This window comes from Protopterus annectens, chromosome 4.part0 (assembly GCF_019279795.1).
Source record: "Protopterus annectens isolate FY-2018-M chromosome 4.part0, PAN1.0, whole genome shotgun sequence".
In the NCBI taxonomy this organism is placed as follows: domain Eukaryota; kingdom Metazoa; phylum Chordata; order Ceratodontiformes; family Protopteridae; genus Protopterus; species Protopterus annectens.
Window position 1 is genome coordinate 1,091,923,121 of NC_056733.1, and position 16,101 is coordinate 1,091,939,221.

Genomic DNA, 16,101 nt, shown 5'->3' on the forward strand with positions numbered 1-16,101 from the left:
GTCAAATTCTGTTTCAGATAAAAATCAAACAGAAACATCGGAAGTGGCAGTGACGCCAGGAGACTGGATATGGATTAAAATTGTGAAGCGAAAGAACTGGGCATCGCCAAGGTGGGAAGGTCCCTACCAGGTGCTTCTTTCGACACCTACTGCAGTTAAGATAGCAGAACGAGCTTCGTGGATACACCTGATGCACTGCAAGCTGGTAAAGAACTTTGAATTGGACAAAGATCTTACCTCTCCATCGGGACCCTTAGCACAAAGTCTGGCTACAAAGGGGGGTCAGATCAATAGTACTGATCCATCTCAAACCCAGTGAAGAAACCATCGGTGCTGAAGGTCCTATTAGGGCAGAGAGTAAGATCACGTGTCCAAAATAAGATGACGAAATCCAGTAAGATCCGAATACACCTACTTGGAAGAACCGGAGAAAACGGAAATGCAGAACAACCGTTTCCACAAAAGTATTACATGACCATCCTGTTGACTGTACTGGTGACAATAATCTTTTTATTGTGGCCATTTCTTTTCTCAGCCACGCAAGTAGAACTAAATAAGCGTGCAGAGTGGCACCTGAACTTTAATACTTACCAGGCAATCAAATATGTGTATGCTGAAACCTTCAATGTTTCGAATTGCTGAGTTTGCACAGCCTTACCAATGGCATATGGGGGGCTACTGTTAACTGCAGTTCCCCTAGGGGCTAACAAGACTTGGGAAAACTTAATTCATGATACATCAGATGTCACATCAAAAGATAAGGTAGCATTGCACCTGTCTATTCGACAGAAAGGAACTGTGTGTTTTTATAAAAATGATACAGTCAAGGTGGGTTGGAGCTATTCCAATGTAACTGTTCCCTATAGATGCTACACTAAATCCGATAACATCAGATCCTATTGCAACATGAGCTATGATTAATTTGTTGAACTGATGCATAGGACAATTGCAGAAGTAAAACATAATGCTGACCTCTACAAACAACTGTCCATAATCGACAGAAAAAAATGTTTCATGCAGAGCAAGGGTATAGTAAAGTTACTACTAAAGTGGAAGATTGTTACTTCATATGTGGAAGAAAAGCATATAAATGGCTACCCGAAAATTGGTCCGGCAGTTGTTTTTTGGGGTACCTGGTTCCGGCCATACGACACATGACAATTTTACCTCAAGGGAAGATTCAGAATGTCCGAGAAATCAAGAAGCCTGTCAATCCAGTGGGACAAATCTATGCACCCTGGAAAAACCATCATAGCTTAGACCCAGGGAATAACAACGGACTGTCGCACATGGATCTGAGTGATACTGTTATATCGTGGGCAGGCGTACTACCAGCATATGGAGCAACAAAATCAATTTGGGAACTGAGAAAACTGTCTAAGCTTCTCGAAATAATGAGTAATGCAACCTTGTCTGCCCTAGAATTGGTAACCGATGAACTGACTGCCATGAGAACAGTGGTACTTCAAAATCGCATGGCTCTTGACTTCACCCTAGCGGCGAGAGGAGGTACGTGCGCTTTAATCCAGGACGAGTGCTGTTCGTATATTCCTGACCACAAGCACGAGATAGACAACCATCTTGAGGTAATTCAGCAGGTGTCGGCCATGACCAAACCGGGACCAAATCCATTGACGGACTTTTTCCAGAAATTGTTTGGGGGGTGGGGCAGTATCCTGATGAACATTCTGATTGCCATCTGTGTAGGGATAGCTCTACTGATGGTGTGTGGGTGCTGCTGCATCCCCTGCATAAAAGGACTAATCAAAAATGTTGTAGACATTTCAGTTTCGGAAACCTTATACAAAGATGCTGAACTCAAAGAGTTACTGAAAAACTGAAAATGCTTTCATGAGTTTAAACTAAATGACTCTCTTAACTGCAAATCCTGAGTAGGAAGAGGTTAAGGGAAGAAAAAACTGTTTATGCTTGTTTTGAAAGTAGAATAAAAGTATTAAAAGGGGGGAAATGTTAGGAAAATGCATAATAGCAATGTGCATGCTTAGTACATTAAAGGCTTAAAAGGGTTAATACATTTATTCTGTTCATACAGCATGAATCTACACAACTATTAGAAACTTAATAAAAGACACTTTATTCTGCTTATGCAATGAAAATATGTGCAGCTACCGGAAACTTAATAAGAGACATTCTATTTCTCCTTATGCCATGAGAAAATGTGCAGCTGCTAGAAGCCTTGATAAAGAAAACAATAGATGTTTGAAAGCTTAAACCATAGTCAGCACTACTTATATCAAAGCTAGAAATGTACCTTGAATCTAGACAAAATGTAACATATGTATTAGAACTGCACAACTGAAGAATTGAAGAGTCAAGGTGGGCTAAAATTAGCCCAAGGCCAGGTTGTTTTTCTCAAATGTTTTTGAAAGACAGCAATAATCTGACCATGTCAGCAATAAGCCTGGTAACATTTTCTGTGTAACATACAGAAAGCTGTGTCCAACTGCGTCAGCAGTAAATTAGTAACATTTTCTGTGTGACATGAAGAGAACTGTATAAGAATAACATATTGATCACCAGAAAGTTAGACAAATCTTGTACCTACATGCTTTGTCTCCTTGCTGCAAGTAATAAAGGGTACCTTGCTTGAACCTAACGTGTATTGATCTTTGAAGTTTTTCCTTTTACACTTTGTTACATAGTGTTTTGAAATTAACATGATTTTGTTCATTTTTGTTTGGTTTCCAGGTTGACCAGGCTAGGTCCCTTTGCTTCAACAGGTGTTTACATTCCTTAGAGAGCTATGGTGCTGAGTTCTTTTTGATTCTTTTCATACGGATGGGAGCTAGTGTATTAATTATGTGAAGGAAGGTGTTACTAAAGTATAGTACAGCATTATTAAGGGGTAGTTGTTTAAGGTGTGTCCAGTCTATTTCCTGTAGGAGATTGTTGAATTTATGCTGACAAAAATTAATTGAGTTCCTAACTGATTTTATAGTGTGCACTCTTAGTTGTTGGGAGTTTGTTCTAAGGGAGTAAAGCTGGTATATGATCGCTCAGGGAACTAGGCAGTGTACCAGAAGAGGGGTAATTAGCAGGGTGGGATACTAGAATCCAGTCTAAGGTGGATTGGCAGGCAAGATCTTTGCTGTATCTTGTTGGAGCATTGATAAGCTGAGAAAAAACATACAGATTTATACTATTTGTAGGGGAGTCGGAAGCAATGGTTTGCCAATCTATATTTATGTCTCCTAAGATTATTGTTTCAAGGTTTATTGTTTGGGATGTCCAGGATAAAATATTTTCCAACACTGGTATATTGTTACCTGGTGGGATATATATTACTATTATGCAAATTATTTTTGATATATTGAGGTTCAAAAAGGATATTAGTACCACAGCACTGGAAAAGATGGTTATATTACTGGTATAGGGTGTGATGTTGAGTGTAGAAGGATATAGAAGTGCTATCTCTTCCCCTTTTTTTCAGTTCTATCTCTTCTGGTTATTACAAAGTTTGGCGGTATTATTTCTGAATCTTTTACATTGGGATGTAGCCATGTTTCAGTAAGGGCTAGTCTGTCAGGTTTATTTGATCAATCTAGGCATGCAGTGGGGCTATTTTATTACATATACTTCTAAGGTTAAGTGTAAGTATGTTTAAATCTTTGGGGTTACTCTAGTGGTTAGGATTAGAGGGTGGGCCAGGGTTAGGATGTATGTCTCCACATTTGAGTAGATAGGTAATGAGGAATGCGTACCATGGGAAGTGTTTTTTATTCCTAGGTGTGAGTACTGGTGTTGTGTGATTTCATAGGAGGTGAGGAGGCACGTTTGTGGCTTGAATAGAATGGGAGGTTATAGGGGAAAAGCAGGGAGGAGATATGTGAGAAGCTGTGTTTATTGGGGAGAGGGTTAGAGGAGGGTGTTGATGTGTATTGGTGTGGGGGGTATGCAAAGATATAGTTGTAGTGAGGCTGAGAATTAAGAGTAAAGAGGCTAGGCATGTTAGGAGGAGCGTGTCATCTGTGATTGTGGGTTTAAAAATAGTAACAGTGGAATGTGTGTGTTTGAATGTAGTATCAGGTGTAAATAAAGATTATCGTGTGATATGTGTGCAGCTGAAGGTAAGGTTGGAATGCTTTGACGTCAGAGGGGGCTTTGATAATGTGGTTAGGTGTTTTACCTTGCAGTTTGTGATAAGGATGGGTGGGGTTGATGTGATTGGTCAGTAGTAAAATTATGGTGCAATGCTAGTTTGTGTGTATAGTAGAAGAGAAGGCAGCAAGCCTGGAGTTAATTTAAAATAGTTTTAGGTGGTGACTGTATTGTGATGGTAGAGTAGAGTAAGATGCAAAAAAGTATAGTAGTGGGCATGTGAATTCAAGGAGATGGATGTAAGGGAGAGCAGATAAGTTTGGCTAAATAAAAGAAAGCAAGTTGTGCATGAAATGTGGATTTGGACAAGGTTGGGTTGTATGTAACTGGATCATAGGAATGAGGGGGAGTGGTTTGCTTAGGATAAGAGTACAGGTGCTGGAGGAGGGTGGGATATGGGGGAAAGGCAGGTGAGTGAAATGAGCTTGTGAGATTGTTGAATAGCTCCACTGTGTTGCATTGGTTGATCAGCATGCAGTTCAGCTACTTATGGTGTAATATGCATGCCGCAGTGTTCAACTTGTTTGCGTGGGAAGGAAAGCCACTAAAAAGCACTTACTGAATCTAAAGGTTTTCACGCCCATGTGCACATTGCACCGTGACATGCACATGGTAGGAAACAACCGTGTAGGCTTTATGGAATCATCCCTTATATCTGTATCTATAACAAGATGATAGATACAGTGTACACACCCCTGTTAAAATGCCAGGCGATATAAAAAAATGAGACTATAATACATCATTTTAAAACTTTTCCCACCTTTAATGTGACCAATAACACGTACAATTCAATTGAAGAACAAACAAATCTGTTAGGGGGAAAAAATATAAAAAAATTAAAAAAAAACGTACAATAGGCTGGTTGCATAAGTGTATACATCTTTAAATTAATACTTTGTTGAAGCACCTTTTGATTTAATTACAGCATTCAGACTTCTTGGGTAGGAGTCTATCAGCATGGCACATCTTGACTTGACAACATTTGCCCAATCTTCCATGCAAAAGCGCACCAAATCTGTCAGATTGCGAGGGTATCTCTTGTGCACAGTCCTCTTCAGGTCACCCCACAGATTAGGTCTCAGCTCTGGCTGGGCCATTCCAAAACTTTAATTTTCTTCTGGTGAAGCCATTCTTTTGTTGATTTGAATGTATGCTTAGGGTCATTGTAATGTTAAAAGGTGAAATTCCTCTTCATCTTCAGATTTCTAGCAGACATCTGAAGGTTTCGGGCCAAACGTGAGTGGTATTTGGAACTGTTCATAATTCCCTACACCTTTACTTAAGCCCCAGTTCCAGCTGAAGAAAAGCAATCCCAAAGCATAATACTGCCACCACCATGCTTCACCGTGGGGATGGTGCTCTTTTGGTGATGCAAAGTGCTGTTTTTGAGTCAAATGTAACTTTTGGAATTGTGGCCAAAATGTTCCTTGGTCTCATCAGACCATAACACATTTTCCCACAAGCTTTTGGGAGACTTGTATTGTTTTGCAAATTTTAGCCAGGCCTGGATGTTTTCCTGTGTAAGAAAAGTTTTCCATCTTGCAACCATACCCCATAGCCCAGATATATAGAGAATACTGGTGACTGTTGTCACATGTAGTACACAACCAATATTTTCTAAAAATTCTTGCAGCTCATTCAGTGTTGCTGTAGGTCTCTTGGCAGCCTCCCTGACAGGTTTTCGTCTTGTATTTTCAGCAATTTTGGAGGGACTTCCAATTCTTTGCAATTTCACTGTTGTCCCATATTTTCTCCACTTTTTGATGACTGTCTTCACTGTGTTCCACGTTATATCCAAGTTGTGGAAAATTTTTTGTACCCTTCTGCTGACTGATACCTTTCAACAATGAGACTCCTTTGATGCTTTATAAGCTTCCTGCAAACCATGGCTTTTGCTGTAGCAGGCAACTTAGTAAATGTCAGGAAAATCCTACTAAGACAGCTGAACTTTATTTGGGGTTAATCAGAGTCTCTTTAATTGATGACAGGTATGTACCCAAGAAGACTGAATGCTGTAATTAAATCAAAAGGTGCTTCAACAAAGTATTAGGTTAAGGGTGTGCACACTTATGCAACCAGCACTTTAACAGGGGTGTGTACACTTTTTATATCCACTGTGTGTACATATATCTATATATATATATATATATATATATATATATATATATATATATATGTATATACTGTTGTGTCTTTCAGCTTTTCCCAGTTAGGCAGAAGACGCTCTAGCTGAGAAAGTGAGAATCGAACCGGACAGCGTCTTACTGTGAGGCGACAACGCTACCGCAGAACCACCACCGCGGACATATATATATATATATATATATATATATATATATATATATATATATATATGTATATATTATATATATATATAAATGTATACGAATATATATATATATATATATATATATATATATATATATATATATATATAAATGTATATAAATATAAATAGGTTCATAGGTTCATAGGCAGGTACTAGGCTATTGGCCCTAGGGCCTATATAAGCCTAGCCAAAGGTACCCTGGCTTTCGCCACCCAAGAAAATTATTTTCCTGTGCCACTGTCGAGCAGAGCCACAGAAGTGACCCCCGGGGTGAATTTTCTATCTCCCATCCAATCATCAAGGTTTTTCTTGAACAGTACTAATGAGGAGCTTTGTTTGATATAGATATGTAGTTTGTTCCAGAGTATAGGAAGTCTCTGGGACAGGAATCTATCCCTCCAGCATGTTCTGTTTATTGTGGTGACGAGGTTTAGGTAGCTAGAGAGTGTAGCTCATAGGGATTGGGATTTCTTTAAGTGGAGCATGTCTAAAAGCTTTGGGTTTGACATAGCTTTGGGTGTTAGGCAGAGATCGCCTCTGAGTAGGCGATATGCAATGGAGTAAAGATGCAGTTTTTTGAGACGGTCTGCATAGGGCATCTCTTTGAGGCCAGTAATCCTCTTTGTGAGGTATTTCTGTGGCCTTTCCAGTTGTTGTAGATGTCTTGTGAGGTACATACCAAAAGGGGCATTGTACTCTATAATGGGTCTAATGAGTGATGAGTAGAGGGGAACAATGACCTCTTTTTTTCCTGGATGAGAAACCTTTTGTGATGAGGTGTGCCACATAGAAGGATTTCCTGACTACTGTGGCGATGTGATTATCAAAGGAGAGACTACTGTCCACCTGTGTCCCAAGGTCTCTTATCACACTTTTGGTGTTAAGTAGACTACCACCTATGTGGTAGTTCATGGGTACTGAGTTTTTACCAAAAGGAATGACAATGCACTTTTTGGCATTGAGCTTAAGGTCATGGCTTTGACACCAGGCATCTGTCTCAGCAAGGCCCTTTTGTAGGATGTCCACATCTTTTGGAGTTTTGATTATGGCTCCTAGTTTGCAGTCATCTGCGAACTTCGTTAGCCAAAGACCTTCTGTGTTGGCCTGTACTTCAGAGAAGTAGACACCAAACAGGAGAGGACCCAGGACTGAACCCTGTGGTACTCCACTTGTCACTGGTCTGAAGCTGGATTTGGAGTCTGCTACTTTCACAGTGTGGGTTCTGTCAGTGAGCCAGTTGGCAACCCATCTTGTGACATAGGGATTTATACCTAGTTTAGTGAGGTTTATCTATAATTCCAGAGTGGGGGATGGTGTCAAAAGCCTTGGCAAGATCTAGATAGGCTGTGTGAACCACCTTATCCTCATCTACGGCTTTGGTGACTGCTTCAAAGAAGTCTATCAGGTTTAGGAGACATGATCTGCCTTTTACAAACCCGAACTGGGTGGGGTCCTGAATTTGGGGATTACCAATGTCATTGTTTATAAGTTCCATGATGATATGCTCCATAGCCTTGCAGACCAGGCTCGTTAGGCTAATGGGGCAGTAGTTTCCGGGGTCTGTGGTGGCTCCCCCTTTGTGGAGTGGGATAACTGTCGCTGTGCACCATTCAGTGGGCACATAGCCTGAGGTGAGGCTATGATCGAACATGGTACTTAGGTGGGGTGCCAGTTCGTTCTGTAGTTCATGTAGAACACAGCCTGGGATGTCGCCAGGTCCCATGGATGCTGTGTTCTTGGCTTTGGATAGTGTGTTTTTTACCTGTGCAGCAGTGATTACAGGAACTTTGCATTCTTCTTGTATAGAGATTGGACCTTTAGGGGATGACAGAGGGGAAAAGTTAGTACTGAACCTATCTGCCAGGATGTTGGCAATATCCATTGGTTCTGTATATTTAGTGCCATTGTGCTGTAACTCAGAGCAGATCTGAGTGTTGCCATTGAGATTCTTGACATAGCTATAGAATGCTTTGTGGTTGTCTTTAGAGTCAGTGGCGATTTTGTTTTCATAACTAGCTTTGGAGGATTTTATGAGGGATCTCAGCTGCTTACTGAAGCTGACCAGGGAGTTTCTCCAATCATGGGATTTTACTGTTTTCTGCAACAGTTTCTTTCTTCTGTTGTAGAGTTTGTTTATGGTAGGGGACCATCAGATTGGCTTCCTTTTTTTGGAGGATAGCATCTTGGTTCTGTTAGGGATTGCACGATCCATGCACTCATGTAAGTGCTTATAAAGTGCATTTGTGTAGGATTCAGCAGTCATACCTCTATTGTCCGTCAGCATGGATGTCATGAAGTTTGCCACTTCTGTCTTAAGAAGCGTGAAGTTGGCTTTGGAGAAATTTTTTACTGTGGTTTCCCTAACGGGGTGTGGGGGAGGGATGTGGATGTCTAGGGTGATTAGCTTACGGTCGGATCTGACCAACGAGGAATTGACCTTTGGTGTGGAGCACCGGTTGCCCATGTTGGTAATAACCAGGTCTAGGATATTGCTGCCCCTGGTGGGGGTGTGGATAAGTTGATCCATGGCATTGGAATTTTTGAATTCCAGAAAACGTTGAGCACAAGAGTTGGTACATGAGTAGTTTTCCCAGTTAATGGTAGGGTAGTTGAAATCGCCCATTATTAGGGTGTTAGGTTGTACCCTAATATTGTCCAGTGTATTAAGAAATGAGGAGTGGGAATCCTGGGGCATGGTGGGGGATCTGTAGCAAGCTACAATTTGGATTGCGGTCTTGCCCAGAGTTAGTTGCACTTGGATAATCTCGGATGCATTATGCTGAGCAACTAGCCTGGAGGTGTGGCTATCCTTAATGAATATGAACACGCCTCCACCTTTAGTGTTTCGGTCCAGGTTAGGTGGCCGAAAGGTGTGGTATGAATTATAGCCTGGTAATGCAGGGGTACTCTATGGAGCCTTGAACCAGGTCTCTGTCACTGCACAGATGTCGATGTTCTCCATTTTAAGGAGTGCCTCGAGAGGGTGCATTTTGAGGTTTAGACTTCTAACATTGAGTAGCAATACCCTCAGATTCTTCTTGCCTGTACCTGTTAGGGTGGTGAATTTGTCATTTGAACCTTGCCTAAAAAAGGCACTATAGGGGTGGCTAGAGCCTTAGCCAGTATCCAGAATCCCAGGGGCGACAGGTGTAGGCCATCTCTGGCAAAGCATCGTGGATTGCCGATCATGTCATCCCAGGCAGACAGATACTGGATGTATGTAGATGTATATATATAATATATATATATATATATATATATATATATATATATATATATATATATAGATATATATATACATATATATATATATATATATATATATAAATATAAATGTATACATATATATATAAATAATACATATAAATATAAATTATATATCTATATATATATATATATATATATATATATATATATATATATAAATATATATATATATATATATATATATATATATAAATAATATATATAAATATTATATATATATATATATATATATATATATATATATATATATATATAGACACACATATCAACTATATATATATATATATATATATATATATATATATATATATGTATGTATAGTTCGACTTCACAATTTTGAATTACTGAAAACTCGAACTTCATATCGTCAAGACCATATGATCGAGTTTTCAGTAACTCGAAATTATGAAGTGTAATAAAAAAAAAAAAAAAAAAAAAACACCCAAACACATAATTTCTGCAGGGGGGGCAAGCCCCCCTGCACCTCTACACACCCCTTACTTAAATATACCAACTCCGAGATCGCGCTACAGTGGGAAACAGGGAAATCTCCCATTCCGCACTGTATGCAGAAGCGCAGAATGGGAGATCTCCCGTTTCCTTGCTATAGTGCAATCACGGAGATGGTGTATTTAAGTAGGGATGGTGCAGGGGGGCTTGCCCCCCTGCAGAAGCGATGTGTTTGAGGTTTTTTTTTTATTTCACTTCCTAATTTCGACTTACTGAAAACTCGATCATATAGTCTCGACCATATGAAGTTCGAGTTTTCAGTAATTCGATATTGTGAAATGGAACCATATATATATGTGAACCACTGAAAGCAGAAGGACTATGTGAACCGCTGAAAACATAAAACTAATTAGATAAACTTTGCCCTGACATAGACACAGTACTAAGATGAGAACTTTGGAAAGGAAAAGAGAGGATAGTATTTAACTTTCACTAACGTAAAGGGAAAACAACATTTAAGAGACTTGTATTAACTTCTCTCATAACCTTAGAATATACCGTAAGGTTATCATCTGTTTTACTTTTTGCACGGTTCAGCAATTCCTACTGCATAATCATCTTAGACGGTCACACAGGGATAGACAAAACTAAGGCATGAGTATTAGCCAGATTTTATTGGCTAAGCATAATAAAAGGGATAAAAAAATTTCTGTTTCTTTTCAAGAATGCCAAAAAAACGGCATGTTATCCTAGGTAGAAACCTTCCTTGATTCCAATGCCTATCGTTAAAGTGCTTGTAAAATATAGTGCTATGGGCATTGTGAGGTCACTAGTAAACATAGCAATGGGTATCAATACATGCTAGTAATAATGGAACATTCTACCAGATTTCTAGAGTGGATATCCCTAAAGAGTTGTTTACTGACCAAGGCAGTCCCTTTTTATCACTGCACCAATTATGTCAGTGCTTTAAACTCAAGCAATTTTTATTTATTTATTTAACATTTGTTGACCAGGAAAGTCCAACTAGGTTCCACAGAGCCTGTTTTCAGCAGAGGCCCAGGGAGAAATGCTCCAGATGCATGTCTTTGGAATGTGGGAGGAAACCGGAGTACCCAGAGGAAACCCACGCGGACACAGGGAGAACATGCAAACTCCACACAGAAGGCACCCCAGCCGAGAATCGAACCAGAAAACCTCTTGCTGTGAGGCAACAACGTTAACCGCTGCACCACTGTGCCCGCAGTTGAAGACATCAGTCTACCAGTAGCAGACTGGAGAGGTTTAATAAATACTGAAATCCATGCTAAGAAAAGTTATTGATACTGAAGGTAAAAATTTGAAGCTCATGTTACAGTACTTATTATCTGCTATAAAACAGGTGCCACAAGCCTCTGGTGGGTTTACCCCATTTAAACGTTTGTATGGCTGTCAACTCAGAGAATTGCTTGACATTATTATGGAAAATTTGGAAGAAGATCAGACACCATTTAAAAGTGTGATAGAACACTAGATTAGTTTGCAGGATAGATTAAAGCTGGCTATGTCCACAGTAAAGGAGGGAACACATGCAAAGAGTCCTGGAAATGCAACGAGTTTCTAAGAATAGCCAGGTTACAGAATTTAATCTAGGAAATAAGGTATTCATGTTAGTTCTCTCCATGGAAAACACATTTCTGGCCAAGTGGCCGGGGCTGTTTCACATAAATAAAGAATAAATGCAGGAAACTACAAGGTTAAACAACCAGAAACAGAAAGATGTGCAAATCTGTCATATTAATGTATTGAAGCCACAGAAGGAAGTAGAAATTTCTACAATGAGCTTGCAAGCCAAAGTGCATAACAGGAGATGCCTGGGAGTCTATAGGAGAAGTAGAGTAAGAAAAGCCCATGACAAGATAAAAAAGTAAGAAACAAGATAAGTTCTCTTAGGAAAAAAGTCTGGTTCAGGAAATGTCTGCCAGAACTAAACTTACGGAACATAAATTAGAAATGACACATGAAAAGAAGGTTAGACTGACTCTTTGCAAAGTACCGGACTCACAGAAACAGTAAGAGAAGTTTAAAAGGTTTTCAAATTAGTAGATGGAATAGAAAAATCAGAAAGTGAATAAAAAAGCCCAGTGCTTCTTGTTCCTAAACATGATGAGAGTATTAGAATCTGTAATTACTTTTGGAAACCGAACAGCATTGCATGATGGTACATATTCATGACCAAAAGAACTGATAAGTTGATAAAAAAAATAGGAAGGGACAGATACTTGGCAACACCAAACATAAAGGGATAGTGGTAGATACCACTTACTTCTTCTGTCAAAGAAAAAACTGCCTTTGTAACCTCTGATGAGCTATTTCAGTGTGTTACCACTTGGCCGTTCAGGAAATCCATATGACAAGCAGGCTTAGAAAAATAAACCAAGGGTACCTTATATGAAGATGAGTGTTAGCACCATAATAAAAAAACAAAGGGTTTTTCTTGGACTAGTTGGATACTATTGAAAGTTTGAGTCTAATTCTGTGGCTATTGCTTGCCCTTTGACATATCTCATGAGGGGGGAAATCACTTGAAAAGGTACAATGGTCTACTGAGGTAGACAGAGCATTTAATGAGCAAAAAAAGGATCCTTTGTTCTGAACCTCTGATAATGACTTTTGATTTTACTAAACTGTTTTATCCTATACACCAGAGACAGATTTGGGGGCAGTGCTATCTCAAGACATGTGAGACGAGGCATACCCTGTGCACTCTAGCAGCAGGTAGTTTAACACAGCAGAAAGAAGATACTCAGATTCTAACAGATAGTGTCTAGAAATAAAGTGGTCCTTTGATGCCTTGAAGTACTACTTGTTAGGTAGGCACTTCAAGTTAGGGACTCATAATGCCCCACTGCAAAGATTAAATAGGCAGAGTAATACCAATACAAAGTAGCATCAGTGGACACTACCCCTTCAGCCCTTTCAAAACACAGTGACCCACAAGCTTGGCCTAGCCAGCACAAATGCTGGTGTTTTGTCAAAGGCCTACAGCCATCATTATGAGTCTAAAATTTCTGTTTTTTTGCTTGCGGGGTGCTGGAGTAATTGTGAGATTCTGGATCTGGAAAATGAGTAATGCATATTCAAAATGTGGATTGCAGTGCGTGGTGTATACACATTTTCACATAAAAGTAGCTAGGCAGCATTTTGTATTAGTCAACTAAAAAGGCACTGATTTCCAATTAAGGCTGTATAAAAGGATGCAACCTGGAGGGCTGGATTCAGTTTCTCATCTGAGGAGCAGCAAAAAGGAAGACCATGAAAATGCGGAGATGCTAGCCAATTCGGGGAAATAATTGGAGTTATAACAGGTGAAGTAACTTCAGTGCAAAGCTGGAATTAATCTATGGTTGAGACCTGCGGCTATGGACCTTTAAATACAACCCACTGGTTGGAAGGCAAACTGAGTCTGAAAAGTTACTTAGAAAAACTGTTATACATAATGCTGAGAAGCCAATGAGTGTTGTTTTTCATTCTAGTTGGATTTCTTTTATAACTGGAATTATAAACCTATTTTTATATATCTGTGTCTCCAGTGTCTCTTCTCAGAATAGTTAAGTAAGTGTTGCGCGCATGTGTGTGTGTGTGTCTATACAGCCTCTAGCACAGGTTAGTTTTGGTGGTAGGTAGAATCATAAGACCTTGATTTACTTATTAAAAATGTCTTGTGTATATTTTTTATCACAGTTTTAAATTACATCAATGTGGGAAGAAGAAGAAGGCAACAATATGGAATCTCGCTGCGCCCTTGGAGTCAGCATGGCTCATTTCAGCTATTGAATTTTTGTATGAACATGTTAGATGACAAACTGTTTCACAAGATTTGAATATATATAAAACTGTGTCATGGCAGCTCTCACTTCATCAAAACTTGCAACTAACATAAAGAATAATTCCATGCACTCATTAAAGTCACAATGGGGACAGCATATCATTACCCCCTCAACCCAAGCTTACATTTACAAAATATATGCATCTCCAAATGCTATCCCTCTCCACATTTAATACCCGTATGCAGTATTCCAAGCTCATAGCCAGTGCATCCATAAAAATGTTGCACTCAGTTTATTTATTTTGCTCACGTAGGTGAATTTGACTACAGGGACCTATTTTCACTCACAGTCTTGCTAGATACAAAAATCAATTAGAAATAAAACATACATAGATTTAAGCAAAGGTCTCACGATACTGCATATTTATACACTATTGTAGATTAATACAATAAGGAGATATTGCTTAATTATTTATTACTTGCATTTATTAACTGGGATAGTTCATTGGGCAGAAAGTTGCCCCTTTTCGTTGGAGTCCCAGGAAGAAACACTCCAGAACTACATGTTTAAAGTAATTCACCAACAAATCAGCTGATTTTATTACCTGGATATCAAGCAACACCTCATCTGTAAGGATGCAAAGGCTATTTTTAGGTCTGTAAACCAGTTTGAAATTAATACAAGTAACGCTTTCCAATGGGGAATAACATACTGTACCTCTCAACATTTGAGCATTAAAAGATATAGCCCTTGCCTTTAAAATTTATTGCACACAGAATGAGGAGCACTTTATTTTTTTATCAAACTAAATCCTCAGGCACTGTATCTCATATAATCAGGGACAGAGTCTTTGCCTAGGTATAGTTCACTTGTCCTTGTTTTGGAGCTTTTCTTCTCCGGGCCCTCGCTGGAAATGGGCATCTCAGTTCCCAGGACTTTCATGTACACAAAAGCAAATAAATGAAGTTACATTCCCGTTAAATAAGATATTACTTTATGAAGAAAACTACACGCATAGGAAGAGCAAAACCTAAATCTGAAGACAAAAATCACTGTGTTATGACTATATCACAGAACTTGAAAGGTATGTATATTCGACTACAACAGTTCTCAACCAGTCAGGGACAAATTTCCGAAGAATCAGGGACAAATGCAGAAATAATCAGGACAACCAGGGGCACTGGCAAGATATTTGTACTAACTTGAACTATTGATATAATAAACGAATGTGTATTCATTTACATTTTTAAGTAAAAGACGTATGTAACCCTAATTATCGTTATTATTTTATGAAGTGTAAGTTTGTAACACCAACTTTTTTCCAAAAATCACCAGTTTTAAGAGGGACAAGGGTAACGTTTCTGTCAAAATCAAGGACTGATGAGGGGTACGTATCGTACAATGAAACAATTTTTTCCCTGAATTAGAATTAACCAAGTTTAAGGGAAAACCACTGTATATTGCGTACCTTTCGCGTAACGGCAGCTTTGGTACGCCGTGATCACCTCCTGCTGGACAGAGGCAGTACTGCATGTACAGCACACTAATATTCTCTGTGAAACGAAAAATTGATTCTGCTCGCCTTTGAAACGGGTATCAGCGGCAGAAATAATACGTAACCGGTATTATTAGTGCTCCGCCTGCATCATTTCATAAAGTGTCCAGGCTTTCATTTTTTTATCTGTTATATACAGGAAATATATACGAACGGGTCTGTTTCTCTACATACTGATACCAGTTTCCATATAAAACTGCATCCGCCCTCTTAAGATTAGTAGAAAACATACAAAATGCATCCCCACTGTATTTGTGCTTCTACCCTCCCTTTAAACCTGCCGGTGTGGCTGAATGCGTTTTAAACGGGGTTTTAAAAGGCCTTGTTACTATTTTACTAACCATTTCCACAGCCGCACAATAAAATAACTAGAAAAAAAAACAATGTAACTACCTCAGAGTACCAATACACATATGCAGCTGCAAGTTTTATAAAGAAACATTACAGAGCATATAATTAAAATAAAGTCCACCATCCTCTCAGTAAGACTGCATTTTCTATTATAAACGCACTGCCATTAAAAAAAAATATGTCTAATTCGTTTCTGTTGCAATTGCGTTTGAACCTAAGAG